General features: G+C 39.1%; 1 protein-coding gene and 1 long non-coding RNA gene across 4 annotated transcripts in view; one reads left to right on the top strand and one right to left on the bottom strand.

Annotated features, from left to right (window-relative positions):
* Positions 1–22,891, bottom strand: part of PDE11A (phosphodiesterase 11A) — a 172,310-nt gene that overhangs the window by 141,199 nt on the left and 8,220 nt on the right. The gene's annotated exons all lie outside the window — the stretch shown is intronic.
* LOC131201694 (uncharacterized) overlaps positions 1–22,891 on the top strand; it is a 55,228-nt gene that overhangs the window by 28,668 nt on the left and 3,669 nt on the right. Inside the window, exons 3-5 of one of the 3 annotated variants that reach the window (XR_009155953.1) lie at positions 17,285–17,382; positions 19,106–19,195; positions 21,125–21,241. This is a non-coding gene — a long non-coding RNA (uncharacterized LOC131201694). Of the gene's footprint in view, positions 1–17,284; positions 17,383–19,105; positions 19,196–21,124; positions 21,242–22,891 lie in introns of those variants that run through there. The other 2 variants (XR_009155952.1, XR_009155954.1) reach the window with 2 other exon arrangements.

Raw genomic sequence — 22,891 nt, 5'->3', positions numbered from 1 at the left:
AAACAGCAGAGGACTGGCCCATGGTGTCTCTGCCAGCAAAAACAGAGCTTGGGAGCCCATTTTTGTTGGCAGAGCACTTAGACCACCACAGGCGCCCACGACACAAGTGATGTCGAGCTGGCCATGCCCTCTGGCCACAACCCCTCTGCCCCCCCCCAGGTCAAACACAATGCTGATGCGGCCCTCAATGAAATTGAGTTTGACACCCCTGACTTACATGGTCTTTCTAAGAACAGAAAACTTTCTAGGAGTTTCTGGAGGCTGGGGACAGCAAAAAATGTCACTTCCTGTCCAACCGAAGTTGGGAAACGGGCTGTTTTGGGCCTGCAGAGGGCCTCAGAGGAGTGGGGAAGGCTGTTTTTGCCCTTCCTAAATGCATAGAGAGGATCTGGAGCCAGGCAAGAAAGAAAAACGGGCCTTCCCCACCCACACAGGCCCTCCGGAGGCAGGAAACAGCCTGTTTCCCTAATTCTGGTGGGCCCAGAAGGCCCGAATATCAGCTGGGTGGCATGTGCATGCGCGCCAGAGCTGAGCTGGCGTGCCCACTGATATGGCTACACGTGCCATCTACACGCGCACCATAGGTTCACCATCACGTATCTATACATTCCTCTATTCATGCCAGTATTAGAACATACTATTGTCTACTGAAATATTCTGAATATAGGTAGTCCTTGCTTAGCTATTGTCTTGCACAGTGACCATTCACAGTTACAACAGTGATGAAAAAGTCACTTTTATAAGCACTCCTTGCATTTATAACCTTCGCAGGTCTGTAAAGCAAAGGGAAATTGAAGGAAGATCATAAACACAGTGGCAGTTTCACTTAGTGACTATTGTACTTAACAAACAAGTTGCCCGTTTCATTTATGACCTGTAAACAAGGACTGCCTGCTATGCTTAAAACCAGTGAAAAATCCTTTACAGCAAACCTTTCAGCATGTCTACCAATCACTCTTTTGTAATTGAAGAAATCTTCTTAATAGTTCCTGTAAGAAAGAGTGCTTCTAGACAAGGCTTTTATGTGCAGACCCACTGACTCGTTAATGGAATTTAATGCAATGCTCCAAATGATGTTTTCCATTTTTAATCCTCCTGTGTTTTTCCACTACTTATTTCATCCTTTTTTCTTATGATTGAAATCCATTAAGGAGAACATGTTGGAATAGCTGCATAATATCTTTTTGTTTAGTAGTGTTAGCAATTCTCCATTCAGTAACATTTTTTCTCCATTTGGAAAGAACTTGTTTTGTTTATTCTGCTGAGAGGAGGCAAAATAATCAAAGAATTTCCCAGCATCCAGGAGCATGATTTAGCAAGCCACAAAAAATATATGAAATATTCAAACCTGTATGGTTCACTACCTGCAGAGATTTCTATCTAGTATAGTGTATTGGGTTTTTTTTAAATAAAAGGACCGTTTCCTTCAAATGACATAGCTCTAAAGATGCTTGGTCTAAATTTTCTTTTCTGAAAACAACCTTTATAAACATAGACCAAGAAAAACATGTCTGTTCCTATCAAGGGGAGGACTGAAATGTTTATTCATATACTGACACAGATACTGTGATGCTGTCAAAGCCTAATTTAATGGTTAAGCTGAAATTTGAGAAACCAGTGTTTTTCCACTTGTCCGACTTGACGAGTGAGCGTCGGATATATCAGGCTGGACTTATTTATTTTTATTTATTTATTTGTCACAACAGTATATAAAAGCATAAGCATGAAATAACTATACAATATATAAGCATATATATATATATATATAAGCATATATATATATATATATATATATATATATATATATATATATATATATATATATATATATATATCCATGAAATAACTATACAAATTGGATACAATCAAAGGGAACATTAGGACAGGAAGTTGGTGCTTTTATGCACGCCCCTTACAGACCTCTTAGGAATGGGGTGAGGTCAATTGACTTAGGATAGCCAAGAGTCTTTATTTTTTTGCTTCATTTCAGCAGGGCCTAAGGATTCCATAACCACAGCTAAAGAATGTGAATCATCCAAATTAATATTCAGAACCAGAATTTAATGTAGCCTTATCATGGTAGTTGCCTTACTATTTAGGAGCAAGTTTAACTCTAAAAACAGCATACTTTTTAGTCATTTCAAGGGAGTCCAGCGTACTGCTCTTTCATGTACTTGTCAATTTTGGGTTGCCTTGGAAACCATTTACAGTTTCGAAGACATATTATCACTTGGGCTATTTCTTAATCTCTCATTTTTGCAAGAAAATTTAATTGCTATATTATCAAAATTCTACAAAGTCATGAATCAGTATGGAGTTCAGCAGAAGAGATGCTGCCCATTCTGCATTTAACTTGGGTGAAAACATCTATAGAACATTTGGCATGCTTCATGTGGCATTGACCAGCCAAAGCAGGCATCATGAAAAACATACCTGCACACTGATCTCAGGAACTTAACTCCGCAATGATAGCAAATCCAATGGCAAAAATTTGCTAAAATAGACAATGAGGATCTTTTAAAGGATGAGTAATTTTGGGTGTAGAAACCACAGCATTAGAGTCAGTTCTACCTAACCATACAACTGTTTCCTAAACTAAAGACTCTATATTCGAGAAATAATTGTGGGAAATCTGTTTAGTCACAGCTTGGCAGTGAAGATAAGATTGCACTGCATGTTCTTTGCCCAAATGAGTCAACCTTAAGGTGTTTTTATCTATTCGAGGAAGTTTATTGCTTACTTCACAGGGTGAAGCATTGAAGCTTCACCATGAGAAAACATGAAAACAAAGCAATTTTAAAATAATTTGTACTATGTTTTCAATATCAGCTATGAAGTCTTAAATTTGTCGTATTTTTGCAAGTCAAAGATCATGCATTCTGTATTAGCTTTATAGAGAATAAAAGCTTATATGTTTAATAAATTAGGAACTAAAGTGTATTTTATGGAACTGATCTTTTGTAGTTAGCTAGCTAGAGGTTCAATTAATTTTTCAATTAATTACTTATCTTTTGATATTGTTGGTAACTCATTCCATAAAAAATTTATAGGCCTCTTAATAATGACAATAATGAATCATGCTGATTATACATGTTGATAACTTTTTAGAAAATAATGATCAACAAAGTGCATAATTTTGTAGAGAAGAAAAATATGGTAGTTCCATTAAGTAATAAATATGATATTTAAAAATGCAACAAAACTGTTCCAAAGACAATTATACAGCCCTCATTTACTTTCCATGTTTTCAAAGAGATTACTACTTAGACCTGTAACATTCTGTCCCTTAATTTTCAAAGGATGGCAGAACTTTAATTAACTTATCTTAATTGTATTAAATATGCCATCTAATATAAAAGAGAAACAATGTAACTTATATTCATATTTTGATTAATAATACAGTTAGGAAATCGGGATTGGCTTCGCACATTAAAAACAACATAAAAGAAAGTAATTTATCATAAAAGAAATTAAGTTAAGCATGAGTCATGTGAAGGATTTAAATAAAAGCCCCCTGAAAAACTAAGAAAATGTTTTCAAATGACTGTGGGTTTAATTTTTATTTAATTTGTATACTTATTTCCTTCTAAATAAATTTGATGAATGGTAAATGAATTTGTTTAATCTGAAGTTACTGAAGAAATTACAACTGGATGGGTTTTTGGAGAATAAGAGGCAATGTTAGAAAGCAACTGTTCTGGTTACTTAATATTTTCTAATTGGCCTTATCCCAGGGGTGAAATCCAGCAGGTTCTAACAGGTTCTGGAGAACTGGTAGTGGAAATTTTGAGTAGTTCGGAGAATCAGCAAATACCACCTCTGGCTGGCCCCAGAGTGGGATGGGAATGGAGATTTTGCAATATCCTTCCCCTGCCACGCCCACAGAACCAGTAGGGAAAAATTTTGTATTTCACCCCTGCCTTATCCACATTACTTTTAGTGAGAGTGTCCATATGTACTTTCAGAATCTTAAATTTATTATTATCCTAAAAGTTTGGGATTACATATATGCATACTATTCTTATCACTAGTATTCTATTTTGAGATAAGAAATATTACAAAAAGCACAGAATGGAAATACTGTAAGAACAAGTAAGTCAAAGAAATTAGAGGAATGAGATGAAAAAGAATAAGAAATATAGCTAAATCACCACTTACATCTGTATTCTTTCTAAAGCAAACCATTCTTGTTACCATATCTGTACCAGTTCACATATTCCCTTCTGTTAATTAACTTTCCACTTCCCTTGTCAACTCTTTTCAACCACAACTTTCTCTCAACCATTACCTCTTTATTTATCTATAAGTAGCTTTTGGCTTATGTCCATTCATTCAGTGACTGACCAAAGTTACGATGGTGTAAAAAAATGGACATATCATTGGTCCTTGAATTTTCAGCAATCACAGCAACCATGCAGTCACACAATCACAATATGTGTGCTCAGGTACCCAGCATGTAATTACAAGTTTGTAGAAAACTACAGTCAAATAATCACCATTTGCAACCTTCTCTACTGGCTTCCCAAAAGCAAACTCAATAAGGAAGCTTCAGTAAGCAACCTCAATAGGGGAGCTCCAGTATGTCATTCCTGCTTTTTCTCCAAGCCACAATACACCCATGCCTACATGCCTATTCCACCAGCCTCCCATGACCCATGGTCAGCTTATGTCAGCCATCCCCTGGGCTCCCATCAGGCCCTCGCTGACATCCCAGGTCCACCATCCCTCCCTGACCTCCAGAACCCCCTATAACAGGCTCCTTACCCGGGACTACCATCTCTTCTAGCTAAATGACACATAAATCTTGGGGCTATGATGTCAACTAAAAACTGCCCAAGATCAGTGGTGAAATTCAAAATTTTTCCCTACTGTGGTCGTGGCTTGGTGGTGGGGTCCCTGTGACTGAGTGGGCGAGGCCAACTCGACGTAACTCACAGCCATGCCCACTCATTCACATGACTCCCCCCACTAAGCCATGCCCACAGAACCCGGTAGGGATAAATTTTCAATTTCTATTCTATTTTCTATTCTATTTTCTGTCAAAGGCCTCCCACTCTCCCTTTGCCAAGCGATGCGTCCATACCTTCCTTCCAAGGCTGGCTGCCAGGGAAGGCAAGCCAGGGCTGAACCATTGCTGCTAGGCTCCCTGCCATGCCAGCCCGCATCTCGCCCCCCCTGTTGCGAAATGCCTGCAGCCACAGCCTCTTTTTTTCAGTGCGCTGGGATGCTTCTTGCGCCAAAAAGTAGACAGTGGCTGCAGGCTTCTTGTAGTGAAAATTACCGGAGTAGCTCTGCTTCTTGAACGAGCCACTGCCCTGTGGACACCGCAATGGCAGCAGGCAATGGTGTGTGCGTGTCTGGCTGGCACATGGACACAGGACGGCCGCGCGTTCAAGGGATGAGCAGCAAGTGGGCGTGGGAGGGGCCAACCAGGTGTGGTTTTTACAGGTTCTACGAACCGATTCAAATTGTCCCTACCAGTTTGCCTGAACTGGTCCGAACTGGTCGAATTTCACCCCTGCCCAAGATTGTTGTCACTAAGTGATGCTATAATGTGATGTTGTGGTTTACAACTGTATTACTTAGTGATAGCAATCCTGCTCCCAGTGCATTCTTCCCTAAGGTCAAACTACCTCAATGTATTTCCTTCATAGCACTAATTTGTTTTTTAATTCAGTGCACATTCATTTCCCATTCATTCCTGAACTTATCTCTTGTTATACTGTACAAATTCTTAAGTACCCCATTCCAACTGCATTAATTTTTTTTCATCCTGACATACTCAACTTTATATAATAAAATGGGCAGGAGCACATTCTTATATACAACGTATTATTTTATTTCAAGAAATATTCATTCTTCATAAAAGATCACATATTATTTATTATATTTTTATCAACATTTACACTGCTTAACGTTCTTATTGCTCTACCTAGACACACAGATTCATCTACCGGTATTTGCTCTAGTTTTTTGCTGTTTATATATAATTTGCAATCATTCACTCCATTTTCCTTGTCAAGCATAATTATCTCGGTCCTCAATACATTAATTTCCAGATCCATATTCTAGTTGCATCATACAATCTAATATCTGTTGTAAATCATTTTGTTTTCAATCAATAACAAAGAATTGTCTGCACACACATTCATGTCTCTGTCCAATACATACCAAACACTACCATGAGGATGGATGGATGGATGGATGGATGGACGGAGGGACAGATAGACAGACAATTATGATCAATGCCCAGTCCATTAAACACATTACATATATAAAATAATATTGATTAAATTAAGCATGTTAACCCAAATGTTGCATATCTTTCATACTCCATGACAGAATTTGGTTACATTTAAAAAAAAAAAAACTACCTGAGCCTGAAAGTGTTCTAAATAAAACTGATCAGAATGACTAAGAAATTTGTTTAAATGTGTACTTAACCATGAGTATCATCATAAAGCAAGCAATATAGTAAGATATATCTAGTGGTTTTAAAGGTTCCTGCTCTATCTAGGCATAGTCTAGATTCAAATTCCCCAATATCTCTCTAAAATTACACACTGGAGTGCATAAGTATTATTTTTGTTTTCATACATAAATATATTAAACAACTAAGGAAACATTACATAGCCTAATCTTATTCTAAGCTCAATGTTGAACATTCATTAAACAATGCATTTATTCTTACACATATTTCATTTCCACTATATGTTACTCTTGTCGCATTCATTAACTAAACTTCAATTTTATATTCAGGAAAAATATCCCACAACTGGAGCCTGAGTAATGCAGTAAATTTTCTCACATTCATATATTTCTCCATAATCTGCTGAGAAGTGTTCTACTCAACATGCACATCTCAAATTTTGCTTTCTACTATGTTTCTACTATCCTTTCAATCAGAATTCTGAGAACATCTTCCTGGACACACATAACAAACTAATCTTCCAATAGCTTTTGCTTTCACTCTTATAACTTTTCCTTTGTACAAGGGAACGATAAAAAACATTCTTCTGAACACCATGCGGAAATGCAATCTCCACATACCAGCAGTCCTCATTTAGTGGCCATAATTGAGACAGGCAAATCAGTCACTAAGTGAAGTAGTCAATAAAGTGAAAAGTTCCTTGACTGCAACTGTGTTTTTACATATTTACTTCAGGTTTCCATTCCATTACAGTATCCAGGCCGGGTGTGTGTGTGTGTGTATGACCTCAAACAGTGAATAAGGTGTCCAGAACTCAGATCCCAAGGAAGCAGAGAAAAGGGAAAAATCTCTATTTATAGCCCTTGTTCCTCCACTCCCCTGGGAATGCTCATCCCAGTGCTGGGATAATTAGCAAGCAGAGAATTGATGTTTGTATTTACATTCATTGCAGAAGAAAGTGTCAGAAGAGAGCATGCAGGCACACAATGGGGAATTGACGTCAAAAGGAATGCACTGGTGTGCTAGAAGCCGTGCTTAAGAGAAAAAAGGAAGACTTTAGCGTAAATCTGTATTTCACCATGATCTGTGTTTACTATGGCTTCCTGACCTATATCTAACATTACCACAGCCATAAAAATTACTAAACTATTTCTTCCAGCATTACCTGACTTCAGTTTCATCTCAAATAATTTAATCATTTTATTTTTAATCGCATTCAGTCAGCTGAAGACTCCTTGTTTAACCCTTTTTATCTACTTCTAGAATATTTTTTTTAATTCCAGTAAAAACTTTTTGCATTTTCCCTGTTTCTTTTAATCTTAATCATTGCATTTTCAGCTATTTTTTTGGGTACATATAAATTTTACACAATAACTTTCTCTTATTCTCATTTATATCTAAAAATATAGCTTATTTAAATGTATTCTTAAGTATTTACCTTACCTGAAACCCAATTCATGGCAGAATGCATTGCAATTGCTATAATTATTTTTGCCTTTTCGAGCCTGGCAATTCCAGAATATGTTGGATGATACTTCCAGACTCCAGATACTTCCAGAAAGGAATTCAAGAATATTTAGTTCAACACATTTGGAGAATATCTTGTTATAGAAAGCTAGTTTATGTTTTCTATCTATTTTTATCTGAATAACATATGCTAAGAAACAATTCACAATACAAATTAAAGAAATGTAAATGTTGGATTGCTACAAATATGTGCAGATTGCCACACTTAAATAGAATCTCATTCACTGGAGCTTTCAAAACTCCTCAGGGCTATATAGCAAGTGGAAAAAGTCCCTTACTCCTTATCATTTCTCTTAGTCTGCTATTCTCTACTCCTTTCAGGAACAAAATACTTCTAACTCTGCTAATGAAGATATCAAGATTGTACGAAATGACCAGCCTTATACAAATCCAACAAGATTTTTATTTTATTTATGTGTTAAAATTTATTTGCCACCTATGGAGCTACTCTACTGCTGTGGCTTGCAGCAGTAAAACTGGAGAAATGAAAAGAAGTGTAAACTTAACAGTAGTAAAGTAACAGAACAATAGAATAAACACATTGAAAAAGAAAACAACAATAGAGTGGATAGGAGAAGAAAATATGGTTGGGTAGGGAAGCAGGAAGTGAGGGGGGAATCCACTGAAAAGAGCAGGTCACTCTGCTGTGCAAGACACATTTCTAAACTTACCGTATATACTCGAGTATAAGCCGAGTTTTTCAGCACGTTTTTTGTGCTGAAAAACGTCCCCTCAGCTTATACTCGAGGTTTTTTTTTTCTTCTTTTTTTCACATTATACCGGATGGTGCAAACTTGGCGGGCTTTTGCATTAGCGCGGGGAGGCCCTGCCGGTGCAGTGAGAGGCGGGCGGGGAGCCGCCAGCCTTCTCGGCTGAGGGAGGGAGGCTTTCCCTGACCGGTAGCTGCCTCATTTCCCTCCCTCGGCTTATACTCGAGTCCCCAGTTTACCCCAGTTTTTTGGGGTAAAATTGGGGACCTCGGCTTATACTCGGATCGGCTTATATTCGAGTATATACGGTATCTAATATCAAACTCTCTACCCAAGAAAGGGCAGAAAGCCACAACCTGTGAAACAATTGGGTGACATGTGGGAAAGCTATTAAATTAGAGGGGAGAGAGAAGTTCTATCAAGAGTTTCAAAACAATATGCTGCTAAAGAATTATATTAACTAAACCTAATTAACATAAATATTAATTAAACCTAATTAATATAAATTACATTTAATATTATATTATTGTAAATTCTTGGGTTTTATAATAGTCTAAATTATATGTCCAATGAGGTCTGTGAACGTATGAAAAGCATCCTCTTCCAGATGGTTGGAGTATGCTTCCTGTAATTCTTAGCCCCTGGCTACGACGGCTAGAGGTTGATAGCAGCTGCACTCCAAAACATACAGAAGGCTATAAGCTATCTACATTTACTCATGTGATACTAAGGTGGACAGATCAGAGTGAGATGTACATATGAACATATGAAAAAAGTGCAACATCTCAGTCACCGTAGAACATTAGCTGCTATTCTGTTACTTATAGCAAAAGAACAATGATTTATAAAGGATTAAAAGCTGCACGTCTGAAAGCATTCTGCTGCCCACCGCTGCTTTTCCCTCGCCTGGTGGGTCAGGGCCCTTGAGCAACCTGGCTGCCTCTTGCTCTGCTACGCTCACTCAGCTGACTGCGAGTCTTTTGGTGAGCTCAGCACGCATCGCCAGGCCAGAGGGCAACCGGGTATCGACCCGTTCTCTGGTGAGACAAAGCAGCAGCTGTTCCCTGGCTGGTGGCAGCGTCTTGGCCCCACCTTGGCCTCCGAATGCACGGCCTCCACCGCCCTGCCTGGACTTGGCAGGTGTGATTGGCAGGGCTTTGGCAGACCAGTAGCCGGTGAGGGTGGGGGGGATAAGCTGCCTGTGCAGGTGACCCCATGGCCACCAGCAAAGCAGGGCTAAGAAACCCTCTTGGCTCGCTCTGCCGGACGCATGTGTCCCCTGGACTGTGGCCGTCACCACCTCCCACTACGGCAACCGGAGAGTACGGCTCAGCGGAGGTGGTTGGGCGGGAGTGCTGCACCATCTGCGGTTGGGCCCATTGCCTGATCTCTGCCATGCCCGCTGCTGCGCTACCGGCCAAACCAATGCCAGTGAAGGGGCAGCAGGCGGGGCAGCTGGCTGCCATTCTGCTCCTTCCCTAGTGTTGGCTCAGGATCACAACTGCGAAACCCGTCCAGAGTCGAGAGGGGACTACTCATCCTCCTGCCAGCCTCGTGCTCCAGGCAGCATCCAGCCAGCTATGCCAGCCCCCCCCCCCCGGCAGCAGCCTATGTGGATCCCAGGCAGTGCAGCTTCAGGGCCTTTCCTCATGGTGTCGGTGACAAGGCAGCTGGGCGGGCACAGGGGAGTGACTGGGGCAGCGCTCCTGGCTGGCAAGGGGGTGGATGTCCTGAGGCATGCATGCCCACCAGCCAGCTAGTCTTTTGTTTACTGGCACGCATGTGTGTGTGACAATCAGCTGACCGGCTGATCTTTTGGTTTCTAGCACTGCGGCACATGTGAAGGCCAGCTGATTGTCGTGCACGCATGCGCACCAGTAATCAGAAGACTAGCTGGCCGATGCGCATGCATGTGCCGGAAACCCGGAAGAATAATGGGCAACGCTGTGCCTGCCAGGCGACATGGCTCTGCGTGCCACTTCCGTCATCACAGGCCATCACAGGCCTATATGCCCTGGAAAGAAAACAAAATCTCGAAGAATGACAGAACTTACAATTGAAGTTGTCTTACAGAGGCAATAGAAACATGATAGCCATCAGCAATGAGGCTGATGACAGAAAGCTCCTGACTGGTACAATTTTCTTCTGATGCAAAATGAAAACCATAAAAGTGCAAACATTGACAACTGCTAACATTTTTAGTAGCATTTTAAAAATTTAGCCTGATACTAACTTATTTCCTCTTACCTCAAGGGGAATAGCTGGTAGATAGATATAAACAGAATTAATTATTAATCATGACTCATTTTGGTTATCATTTAATACATTCTTTACCTACCACCCATGCATCCCTTCACACCCTATTTAAAACTTTGCTATACCTCCATTGCATTTTCATTTATCCCTGTGCAGTATGCACTTTCCCCAACCCATGATGCACCAACTATATACCCCTTCCCTATCCACTCTGTACCCCCATGCAGCTCCAAAATCCATAGTGCCTGTCATGCACTCCCTGCAGACCTTTCCCGACCCTAGCAGACTCTCCTCAAACCATGCTACATTCCCGCACACCCTCCTAAACCCATGCTGCATTGCCACACATCCCTCACACCCCCACGTACCCTCTCTGACTGGCAGTGTGCCTCTTATCCATTCCCTTGCAACCTAATGCACCCTAACTCCTTATGCTGTAGTTCTTGTATATTCCCTTGCATCCCAGCACACTGTTCCTGACCCATATTGAGATGCGTTTGGACAAATAAGATCCTTCTAGATCAGGGGTGTCAAATGCAAGGCCCATGGGCCGGATCCGGCCTGCAGGGTGCTTAGATCTGGCACAGGGGTCTGCCCTAGAAACAGTGAAGGACCAGCCCGCAGTGCCTCTACCACCTAAAATAGAGTTCAGGAGGACTGTGTGCTGCCCTCCTGACCTCTGTTTTTTCTGACAGAGAGTTGCAGGAGGCCATTGCAGCCGAAAATGGAGATTGGGAGCCCGTTTTCACTGGCAGAAGACTCGGATCGCCACAGGTGCCCCCGAAACGAGTAACATCAAGCTGGCCACGCTCACCCTGGCCACGGCCCTCAATAAAATTGAGTTTGACACTCCTGTTCTAGATTTTGTGGAAGAATGCTGCATACTTAAAAGAGATTGAGATTTCCATGACATCTCTTTGAGAGAGAAAGATCATATAGTTAAAAGCCATTTGTCTCCAGTTTTATGGATGGTAGTAAAGGCTTTATATATTCAGTTGAAGTCACCAACAGTATGTTTGAGTCATTAGCAATTATAGATTTTTAAAAATACTCAAAACAATTAAAGACCAATTGGATCAAGCAGCAGCTTTTTTTCAGTGATAATTGGCATAATAAGTTATAGAAACATTTTCAACTAATATCAATGGACTAAGTGGTCCATTTGAAAGGAAAGGGTTTTCTGAAAGTAATAAAAGGTAATGTGTAAATTGAGGGGTCCTTGTTGCTCTCTGAGCTTGTTGTTTTCTTGAAGACATTTCATTATGCAAACTAGGTAACATGATCAATGCTAGGTATGTTACTAGCACTAGCATTTATGATGTTCTCTAGCTTGGATAATGAAACATCTGCAAAAAACAAACAAACAAGCTCTGAGAGCACTCATTTCAACTCTGAGCTATAAATATTCTCTTTTACTGATAATACATAAGTATTAAATATGATATTATATATCTTCAAAAGATTTGCATTAAAATTATTAATTTATTAGACTGTATATAACTTATGTTAATTATCTGTGTGGCGTTAGGTGGATGAAAAAATGGAATACTCATATATGTGAAAAATTTACCATTGACTCTGGAAAAAACAAATTCAAGACCAAATATTTCATTTTAAGGCCAAACAAGGGAAAATAACAATTGTTTCAATTTATGCTCTAAATTATCATAAACAAAATCTTATGGAGTTTTTTTTCCTTTTTTTTTAAAATACACTTTATTCAATTTTTTTACATCAAAAACATAAAAAATTATATCACTCAACAACAGCTGTTTGTAGTGGTTTTCTTATGACAATAATTCATGCGTTATTTACAAAAATTCAATTGTGTGTATTTACATTCTTATTTTATCTATTACTTACAGTTAAAAACTATCTATCTTTAATCTATCTCCGTTCTATCCAATTATACCACTGTTCCCATACATTGTAGAATATTGATGCCTCTTTATCTTTTAAACTCAGCGTTAATTTGTCCATTTCTGCGCAGTTCATGTCCTTTTGTATGACAAGTTCCTCTGCGGGTATGCATGGCTGTTTCCAACATCGAGCGAAGGCCATCCTGACAGCAGTTAATATGTGTAGTATTAGATATTTTGTGCTTTTTACTTAACTTTTTTTAAAGATCCCCAGTAGGAAGAGTTCTGATTCTAAATCTAATTGTTCATTAGTAATTTCCTGTAGCCAATCTTTAATTTTAAGCCAATATTTTCAAGCCTCAGGGCAGGACCTCCACATATGGTAGTATGTTCCTTCTTTCTTTTTATATTTCCAACATATGGGGCTCATTTTTGGGTACATTTTTGCTAATCTCGAAGGTGGTAGGTGCCACCTGTAGAACATTTTATATGCATTTTCTTTATAGGCTGTTGATTTTGTTAGTTTGTGGTTTCTGTTCCATATGTTCTCCCAATCTGATAGATTTCTATTGTGTTCAATATTTTGACCCCATGCAATCATACATCCTTTTACTACTTCTTCCTCCAGTTCTACTTCAAGAAGTTATTTGTAAATTTTAGTAATATTTTTTTTGCCTAATCCTAATAAAATTTTGTCTAATTGTTGTGGTTTGAGATATATTCCGTAGTCTTTTATATCTTGTTTATATCGGCTTTGTATTTGGAGATAAGCTCACCATTTGATTCGTAGCCCTTGTTCTTGGAGATCCTGTATTGATTTTAAATTTCCACGGATATCTAATAGGTCTTTATATTTTAACATTTTGTTCAGGTCTAGATTGTTTGGGTGGATCATTTCTTTCATTGTGGATAGCCAAGTTGGGATTTTTATGTAATGTTTCTTTTTAACTTTAATCCAATTATTTATTAGCGAATCTCTAATCAGGTGTCAGTGGAAATATTGTTTTGTAAGCCCTGTTTCCCACAGAAAGGCATGCCATCCTCACTGCAGGTCGTGGCCTTCTATAGCTAACATTCTTTTATTCTTTAAATTAATCCAATCCTTTAACCAAACTAATGTTGCTGCACTAAAGTATATTTCCCAATTTGGCAATCCGAATCTTCCTCTGCTCTTCATATCTTGTAGTAGTTTCATTTTTATTCTGGGTTTTTTCCCCTGCCAGATAAATTTTGCTATTGTTTTATTAAGGTCGTTGAAAAAGGTCTTTTCTAGTTTAACTGGGATAGTCTGGAACAAATATAGAAATTTTGGTAATATAGACATTTTTATGGCTGCTATTCTTCCTAAAAGTGACAGTTGCATCTTAGTCCATCGTTCTAAATCTTTTTTGTTGTAATAGTTTGTTATAGTTGTTCTCTTTTATTGCTTTGCAGTGCGCTGTCAACCGTGTACCTAAATATTTGATTTTTCTTGTTTGGAGTCCAAGTGTTCTTTCCAATTCTGTCGTATGTAGTTCTGATAAATTTTTTGCTAGAATTTTTGTTTTCTGTCTATTGATTTTCAGTCCTGCTACAGTTCCATATCTTTCTAATTCTTTAATTAATATTTGTCCTTTCTCTATTGGTTCTTCATTAATAAAAGCCAAATCATCTGCAAATGCTTGCAGTTTATAGTAGAATTGTTCTTTTTTTCAATTTCTTCTTGAGTTTGCAGGGGAAGAAGTCTGACTCTTACAAATACCAACAGAATCCTTTCTTTATATTTCAACAAATGTAGATCATTTAAAAGGACTTTGGCCAAAATTCCCCCAAAATGTCTCAGATGATATTTTGCTATTCTGTCTCTCAAATTCACATTAGATGCCAATATCCTCTCAAAAAGAAATTTACTTATGATTTTCTTGCTCATAAAGCTTATCCAAGACTAGACTTGCATTGGATTTCTTGCTCATTGCTTACTAACCTTATAAATGTAAAAACTGCACCGTTCACTTAGCAGATCATAATCCAATAATTGTCAGTTTACACAGAGGAACCCTTTGCCTGGAAAAGGTGCAGACTTAATGGTTTATCATTACAGCAAGAAGATATTAAACTAAAACATCAACATAAACCAAAGTGCTTCTTCCAAGCTAGTTTAACTTTTGATGAATTCTAGCAAATCATTTACGAGAAAGTTTTTATTTCCTTAGCATCAAATAAAAAGCTGTATAAAATCAGAAGGATATATAGGTGAATGAACTGAAACTAGATAAACTGTTACCTTATCAACTGGGAAAAGGAGACAAAAATTATGTGAGATGGTAACAGATGTTTCAACAATGGAGGAGATAAATCAGTTTATTAATTATTAAATAAAATATTATTCTATTGTTGTACACCAAACAGACACCAAATCCAGAACAAACTGAAAAATATTTAAACACAAGACAGTTCACCAAATGTATAGATCAACAAAAGGAAATTCTTAATAAACCAATTACCAAAGGTAAGCAGAACGGATTGAAATTGAATAAATCTCCAGGACCTTATTGTTTTCCTGAAGTTAATACAAGACTTTCCAAGAGATTTTGATTACACTGTTAATTACTGAATTAGTTTTAACAATTTATGTACTTTCTTTTACATGATAGGAAGCTCTAAATTATTTGATTTATATAAAAGGGAATGATCCAACTGAGCCAGAATCATAGAGACTAATTTCTTTGTTAAACATGCAGTGGATCACAAGATATCTAAAGCAATAAGAGCAATAAAATACAATGCAGTAGATTACAAGATTTCTAAAGCAATGCAAAGACAGTAAATGGCGTTCTATCTGAATTAATATATCCTGAGCAGACTGGCTTTGTCCTAAAAAAGATAATATATATCTGATATTATTCTCATATATCAAAGAGATATATGAGGATATCAGATATATTTTGAATGTAATAATAATATAAATTAAACAAATAAGAAAACAGTTGCATTTTTTCTTGATGTGGACAAAGATTCTGATAATTTACATTTCTTATATAAGACCTTTCTCTTATTTTTAAAGATATGAATTGTAATTAAAATTTTATATGGATTCATATTATTTATAAAAAAATAAAATGTTAATTGTAAATGGACTTCTGGCATCAAAACGTAAATAAGTCTGTTTCTTCTTTCATTCATTTTATTGGCATTAGAACCATTGGCAAAGAAGTTAAGCAGGAAAATAAAATTTCAGGAATTAAACCATCAAATCAAGTACATAAATTATTTGCAGATGATATATTTGCAATTATCCATGCAAAATGCTCTCTAGATCTTACATTGGAGTACCTACAGCAGTGTAGTTCATCATCAGGATATCAGGTTAACAAGACTGATTATGTACCATCAAATTGGTGTTGACTCTTAAACACTGGATGGATGGATAAATTAATAGGATAGGATAGGATAGGATAGGATAGGATAGGATAGGATAGAATTGAATAGAATAGAATAGAATAGAATAGAATAGAATAGAATTTTTTTATTGGCCAAGTGTGATTGGACACACAGGAATTTGTCTTGGTGCATATGCTCTCAGTGTACATAAAAGAAAAGATACCTTCATCAAGGTACAACACTTACAACACAATGATAGTCATAGGGTACAAATTTAACATTTAATGATACAACACTTAATGATAGTCATAGGCTACAAATAAGCAATCAGGAAACAATATCAATATAAATCATAAGGATGCAAGCAACAAAGTTACAGTCATACAGTTATAAGTGGAAGGAGATGGGTGATGGGAACAATGAGAAGATTAATAGTAGTGCAGATTTAGTAAATAGTGTTGAAGGAATTATTTGTTTAGCAGAGTGATGGCGTTCGGGGAAAAAAGGTTCTTGTGTCTAGTTGTTCTGGTGTGCAGTGCTCTATAGCGTCGTTTTGAGGGTAGGAGTTGAAACAGTTTATGTCCAGGATGCGAGGGGTCTGTAAATATTTTCACAGCCTTCTTTTTGACTCATGCAGTATACAGGTCCTCAATGGAAGGCAGGTTGGTAGCAATTGTTTTTTCTGCAGTTCTAATTATCCTCTGAAGTCTGTGTCTGTCTTGTTGGGTTGCAGAACCAAACCAGACAGTTATAGAGGTGCAGATGACAGACTCAATAATTCCTCTGTACAATTGGATCAGCAGCTCCTTGAGCAGTTTGAGCTTTCTGAGTTGGCGCAGAAAGAACATTCTTTGTTTTCCTTTTTTGATGACGTTTTTGATGTTAGCTGTCCATTTTAGATCTTGCAATATGGTAGAACCTAGAAATTTGAAGGTTTCTACTGTTGATACTGTGTTGTCTAGTATTGTGAGAGGTGGAAGTATGGAAGGGTTTCTCCTAAAGTCTACCACCATTTCTACGGTTTTGAGTATGTTCAGTTCCAGATTGTTCTGATTGTACCACAAGGCTAGTCGTTCAACCTCCTGTCTCTATGCGGATTCATCATTGTCTCAAATCACTGTTGTGTCATCTGTGAACTTCAGAAGTTTAACAAATGGATCGTTAGAGATGCAGTCATTGGTATACAGAAAAAAGTGGGGAGAGCACACAGCCTTGGAGGAGCCCTGTGCTAATTGTACAGGTATGTAATGTGATTCTGTTTAGCTTCACCTGCTGCTTCCTGTTTGTTAGGAAGTACGGCTCAATTATAACATGAACATGAAAAACAGTATTTACAGCAAGCAAATGGTTTAATGTTATTACAAAAAAGATAATGTCTGCTGGAATTTAGCAAAAATAAATAAAGATTTGTTTTTCAAAAGATATGAGATTTGAAAAAAATATGGCAGATAAGGTTGAAAAAGTAAAAATGATCTTTGTTAGGAAGAATTGCAATGTTTAAAAAAATGAATATATTGCCAAGATTTTACTAATTTCAAATCATTCCAATAAGTATTGATAATAAACTGATGGCAGAGACATACAGTATAATTAATTTTACATGATCAAGTAAAAGACTGAAAGTGAAGTTTAAAATTCTACAAGATCCAAACAACAAGGTAGATTGGCAATACTAAATTTCAAATTGCGTTATTAAGATAGCTACTTAATATAGATTAGGTTATTGTTGAGATTTGATTTAAAGTATGGTCATTTATAGAGAGAGAAGAAAAATATTTTCCTTGTTTTTGATATTAGCTTATTTGAATGATTGTCATCATAAAAATTTTATTTTCTCATCAGAAATTTCAAACGTAGGAATGAAGAATACTAGGGTATAACATCTCTCTCTCTCTCTCTCTCTCTCTCTCTCTCTCTCTCTCCCTCTCTCCCTCCCTCCTTCCTTATTTACATAAATTCCCCCACTGTTCCTTTTAAAATACCTTCCCAAAAGGTTATGTTATTTTAAAGTCCTGACAATATATCTAGTTAGTACTATGGAGATGTTTCAATAAATTCTCAGAAGAGTGTGGATTAAGATTTCTAAGGTTTTTTTTCCTTTAAGTCAATTAAGATGTTATACTTCTGCTGCATTTTGATTATATCAGTGTGCAAGAAATATTTTCTTTTCTGAAGATGGTAAAGGATTTTTTCCCCCAAAAACAAAACTTAGTTGCTAGTATGAAATGTAGCATTCAAGTAAAAAGGGAGCTGCAAACATCGCCTTTTATTTTAGTCTTAAGGAACATTTATTTCTTCAAATTATAGTATGCCTCTACAAATGCAGAAGTACTACATTTCCCAGTATTTGGCCTTCAAATGACTTACAACTGCTATGCCAAACTGCATAAAGGCAGGGACTTTGCCATTTTCCCAGTCAAAATGACAAAATCAATACACAAATGAAGAGGATTGTCTTTTACGTCAGCAGGCATTTAGGTTTTAGTTATGCTTGCAGAAAAATATGGGACAGAAGGGGATAGGATAGGCTTCTGTGAGGCAAGCCTGAGGCAGAGAAGGGGATAGGAGAGGGGAGGCTTTTGTGGGGCAAGGCTGAGGGAGAGAAGGGGAGAGGAGAGGCTGGTCATAACTACTCATTAATTTTCAAGCTGTGTCAATTTATCAAGCCCGATCATATAGTTTCGTAGCGTATTACAGGTATTCAGTTAGTATAGTATAAGCCCAAATATGACCTTTTTCTGATTTAAAAGAGAAAATAAATGGGATGTAAATTGCCTATACTTTGTCCTGTTATAGCAAACCCAAATAAACGCAGCAATGGGCATATTAACAGAAAATACATTATTATTCTAGCCACTGGTGGAGAAGTGGTTAGAATGTAGTATTGCAGGCAAACTCTGCCCACAGTCTAGATTTTGATCCTGATTGGCTAAAGGTTGACTCAGCCTTCCATCTTTCCGCAGTTGATAAAATGAGGACTCACATTGTTGTGGACAATATGCTGATATTTGTAAACCGCTCAGAGAGTGCTGTAAAGCACTATGGACCAGTATGTAAGTCTAACTGCTATTGCTATTTACACACCATACCCTTAAATCTGCTGCTATCCAGAGGATCCCACTGCATGTTACAAGATAAACCCAGGGTGGGATTCTATCATTTCGGACCATTTCGGGTGAATCGGTAGCTCCGACGATCAGCTTGGAGCAAACCGGTTTGCTCCGACGATCAGCTGGGCCCTCCCGTCCACCCCTGCACTTTACTTTTATCTTCACAGCTGATTAGTGTGGCAGAGCAGATTGCTGCGCCTCAGCTGTTTTAGTTCCCTAGCACTAATGTGGAAGGTGATTTTTTGTTGAAATGTGCACATGTGCGCAGCACGCAAAATGCATGATCCGGTTGTTAAACCAGAAGAATCCCACCACTGGATAAACCCTACTGCCAAATAAAATATAGCCTTAAGAATGAAAGGAATGGTGGGCTAGTACCTCTCTCTCTGTCTAATTCACCTCACAACATTGTTGTTGTGAGGAAAATAGGAAGAGGAAGGAATATTGTGTATGTTCGCCATCTTGAGTTTTTTATAAATATGATTAAGGTAAGATATAAATGAACTTAAATTATTTAAATTAAATTAAATCAGCAAGAATTCCTAATAGAAAATCAGGTAAGTGATTAAAAGCATGACCAGGCTCCAAATGCTACATTTTGAACATAAGAAAAAAAGTTAGCGTTGAGCTAGAGCCAAAAGGCTCATGATGAATCAGGTGTTAGCCTGTCTTAGGGGAATGATATTCCAAAATCAAGGTGCCACTAAGTATCTCCCATATCTCCACTTAACATAATTATTCTAGCCAAGGGACACTAAAAGCCCCCCTCTGTGTATATCTTAAAATAACAGTAGATACATCCTAGAAGTGTTTCTAAGTACTGACGTTCCAAACTGTTAAAGATCCTCAGCATCATCCATGAAAAGTTGAAATCCAGGAGAAAACATACAGCTGGTCTTAGAAGAATGCTATGGATGTTGTTGCACTCTGTTTAGTTGCAATCTCCAAACTACTTTCAACTGTAACTACGAGGAAGAATGTTAGCACTTGCATCAGAAGGAAGACATGATTGGGAACTACAAGTGCAGATGCTGTTTTTAATGCTTCCTTAAATAACACTTTTTAAAGTACTGCTGAGGTGTTTATATTCTGTTTGAAGAAATTTTGCAGAGGGAAACAAAGTTGGCTTTGAAGAAAATATGTGGCCACCATTAGTAAAACATGAGCTTAGTTCAGGAAAACAGACTTGACTTTCTTTGAAATAAGAGGAAAGGAAGGGAAAATGCTGTCAGGCTTTCATGATTATATTTTTTATAGTCTATTTCAACAAATTGTAGAGAATTAATATGTCTTGTGCTACATATTTGTTTCTTGACCTGGCTTATGTTAATGCTATCTAAATATGGTATTTATTTCACAGCCCTTTAGAATAGTCATGCTGTTCCGGGAGGAAAAGAATGTTTTATCCACTGTGGATAAACATTTACAAAAGAATGTTTTTTCTATCCCTACTTCTTAAAACCATTTCCTGCAAATTGCTGTTTTTTTCAATTTCTTGCTGAAATTTGACTAAAATTAAAACCATTCTGGTTTAGGTTCTACCTGACATAAATATAATTTAAAAGCAGTAAATGTTGAAACCTCAGCTAATGCTCTGTTGAACAAAGAACATCTTTTAAATAACTTTCCCCAATCTGGAACTCTTAAGGAATATTGGATCAGTCCTCATAATTTCAATGACCAAATTGATTGGAGAAGACAAATCTAAAACATATAAATCACTGCATTTCAAAGGCCTTGTCCTTCGTTAAGATTTTACAGATATCCACTGCCTATGTCAAGATATAATTAGAAGAATGCAACTAGGAATAAGGTGAGCTATTATGAAACATCCACCTTAGTAACAACCTTTGCAATATTTTTTTTAAATAGAGAGGACGAGCTACAACAACTCCATTAGGAGATGCCCTATTCCAATGATGGCGAACCTTTTTTTCCTCGGATGCTGAAAGTGCATATGCAACAACCCTCATGCGTGGCGGCACCCATAATGCAATGTGCACCCCTACAGTGGGGTCACTGAAGGGGTGCTGTGCCACCTGCGATGGGGCCCATCACCCGACCTCTGCCATGCCCACCGCTGTGCCATCAGCTGAGCCAATGATCTCCCCTGAGTAGCCTTCAGACATGAAGTGAACATGCACGGCATCCCTGCCCAACCCTCGCGACACCGGGAAGGAGCAGAAGGGCAGCCGGAGTTTCTCCTTTTTCATGCCCTGAAATCTTTTGAGACTAAACTAAAACTGATACCTGAAGAATCTGAATCTCTCTCTCTCTCTCTCCTCCCTCCCTTCCCACCCCAACCCCGCCACCCATCAATCTTTTCCTTCCGAAAAATCGATTCGGCAAATAAGCACCCCGATTCCGATCTTTCCTGAGTAGCCTTCAGACATGAACTGAACCTGCACTGCAGCCGCACGTTAATTTACAGGTGCCTCTTTCAGAAACCCCATCCAGGCGTTGGTAGGTGGGTGGGAATCTGCAGAGAGTCGAGGGTTAACTTCTCAGCAGCCCCCCTCCACATCCTGTGATCCAAACCCAACTGGCTTTTCCATGTCCCAAGGCGGTGCAGCAGCGGGCATTGCAGAGGTCAGGCCCAACTGCAGGCAGCGCGGTACCTCCACCCGACCCCTGCTGCCGAGCTGTGCAGCAGGGGGAGGTGGCGACACCCACAGTCCAGGGGACATGTACAGCCAGCGGAGTGAGCCAACAGGGTTTCTTGGTCCTGCTTTGATGATGGCCATGGGGTCACCAGCGCAGGCAGCCCATCCACCCCACCCTCACCGGCTGCTGGTCTGACAAAGCCCTGCCAGCCACACCTGCTCTGCTGGTGGCTCCCTGCAGGGAGGAGTCTAGGCAGGGTGGCGGAGGCTGCACGTTCAGAGGCCGAGATAGAGGGACCAAGATGCTACCACCACCACCTGCACATATGGCCTCGTTTTGGGCCTGGAAAGGCTCTTGCACCAAACTTGTCTGTTGTGAATGGTCTGCTGCCACTGCTCCTATTCCTGCCAGCCTCGAGCTCCAGGCAGCATCCAGCATGGCCATTCGGGCTGGCAAAGTTTGGTACAACCCTCTCCCACCACTTCTTCCAAGGGAGCATATCCACTTCTCCGCACCTCTTACCACTTACCACATTCCCCTCTGGTCCTCCTGGGGGCAGCTCGCTTCCCCGTCAGTGGCTTCTCCTTCTCCTGGCTGTGAGAGGTGAAGGGGCACGCTGGAACCCAGAAGAGGAAAAGGAGCAGAGCTGCTGGCTAGGCCGGGGTTTCCCTGTCTCCCCACCGGAGGCTTGTGGCCGTGCAAGAAGCTCACTCGAGCAGGGAGACAGGGAAGCTCTCAGCTCCAGTGGCAGGAGCAGCTGGCGGAGCAGAGAGGGCAGCGGCAGGCTGTGGCAGCAGGTCGTCTGCACCAGCTAAGAGGCAGTGGAGGCTCCTTATCTTCCTGCCAGCCTCGCGCTCCAGGCAGCTATGCCTGGCCTCCCCCTGCCGCAGTCCATGTGGATCCCAGGCAGCGGAGCTTCAGGGCCTTTCCTTGCGGTATCGGTGACAAGGCAGGTGGGCTGGCGCAGGGGAGTAACTGGGGTAGCGCTCCTGGCTAGCAAGGGCTGGATGTCCCGGGGAACGCATGTGCACAAGC

Source organism: Ahaetulla prasina, chromosome 1, assembly GCF_028640845.1.
Source record: "Ahaetulla prasina isolate Xishuangbanna chromosome 1, ASM2864084v1, whole genome shotgun sequence".
NCBI classification, from domain to species: Eukaryota; Metazoa; Chordata; class Lepidosauria; order Squamata; family Colubridae; genus Ahaetulla; species Ahaetulla prasina.
Note: the sequence above shows the minus strand (reverse complement) of the source record. Positions and strands in the feature narration are given on the sequence as shown.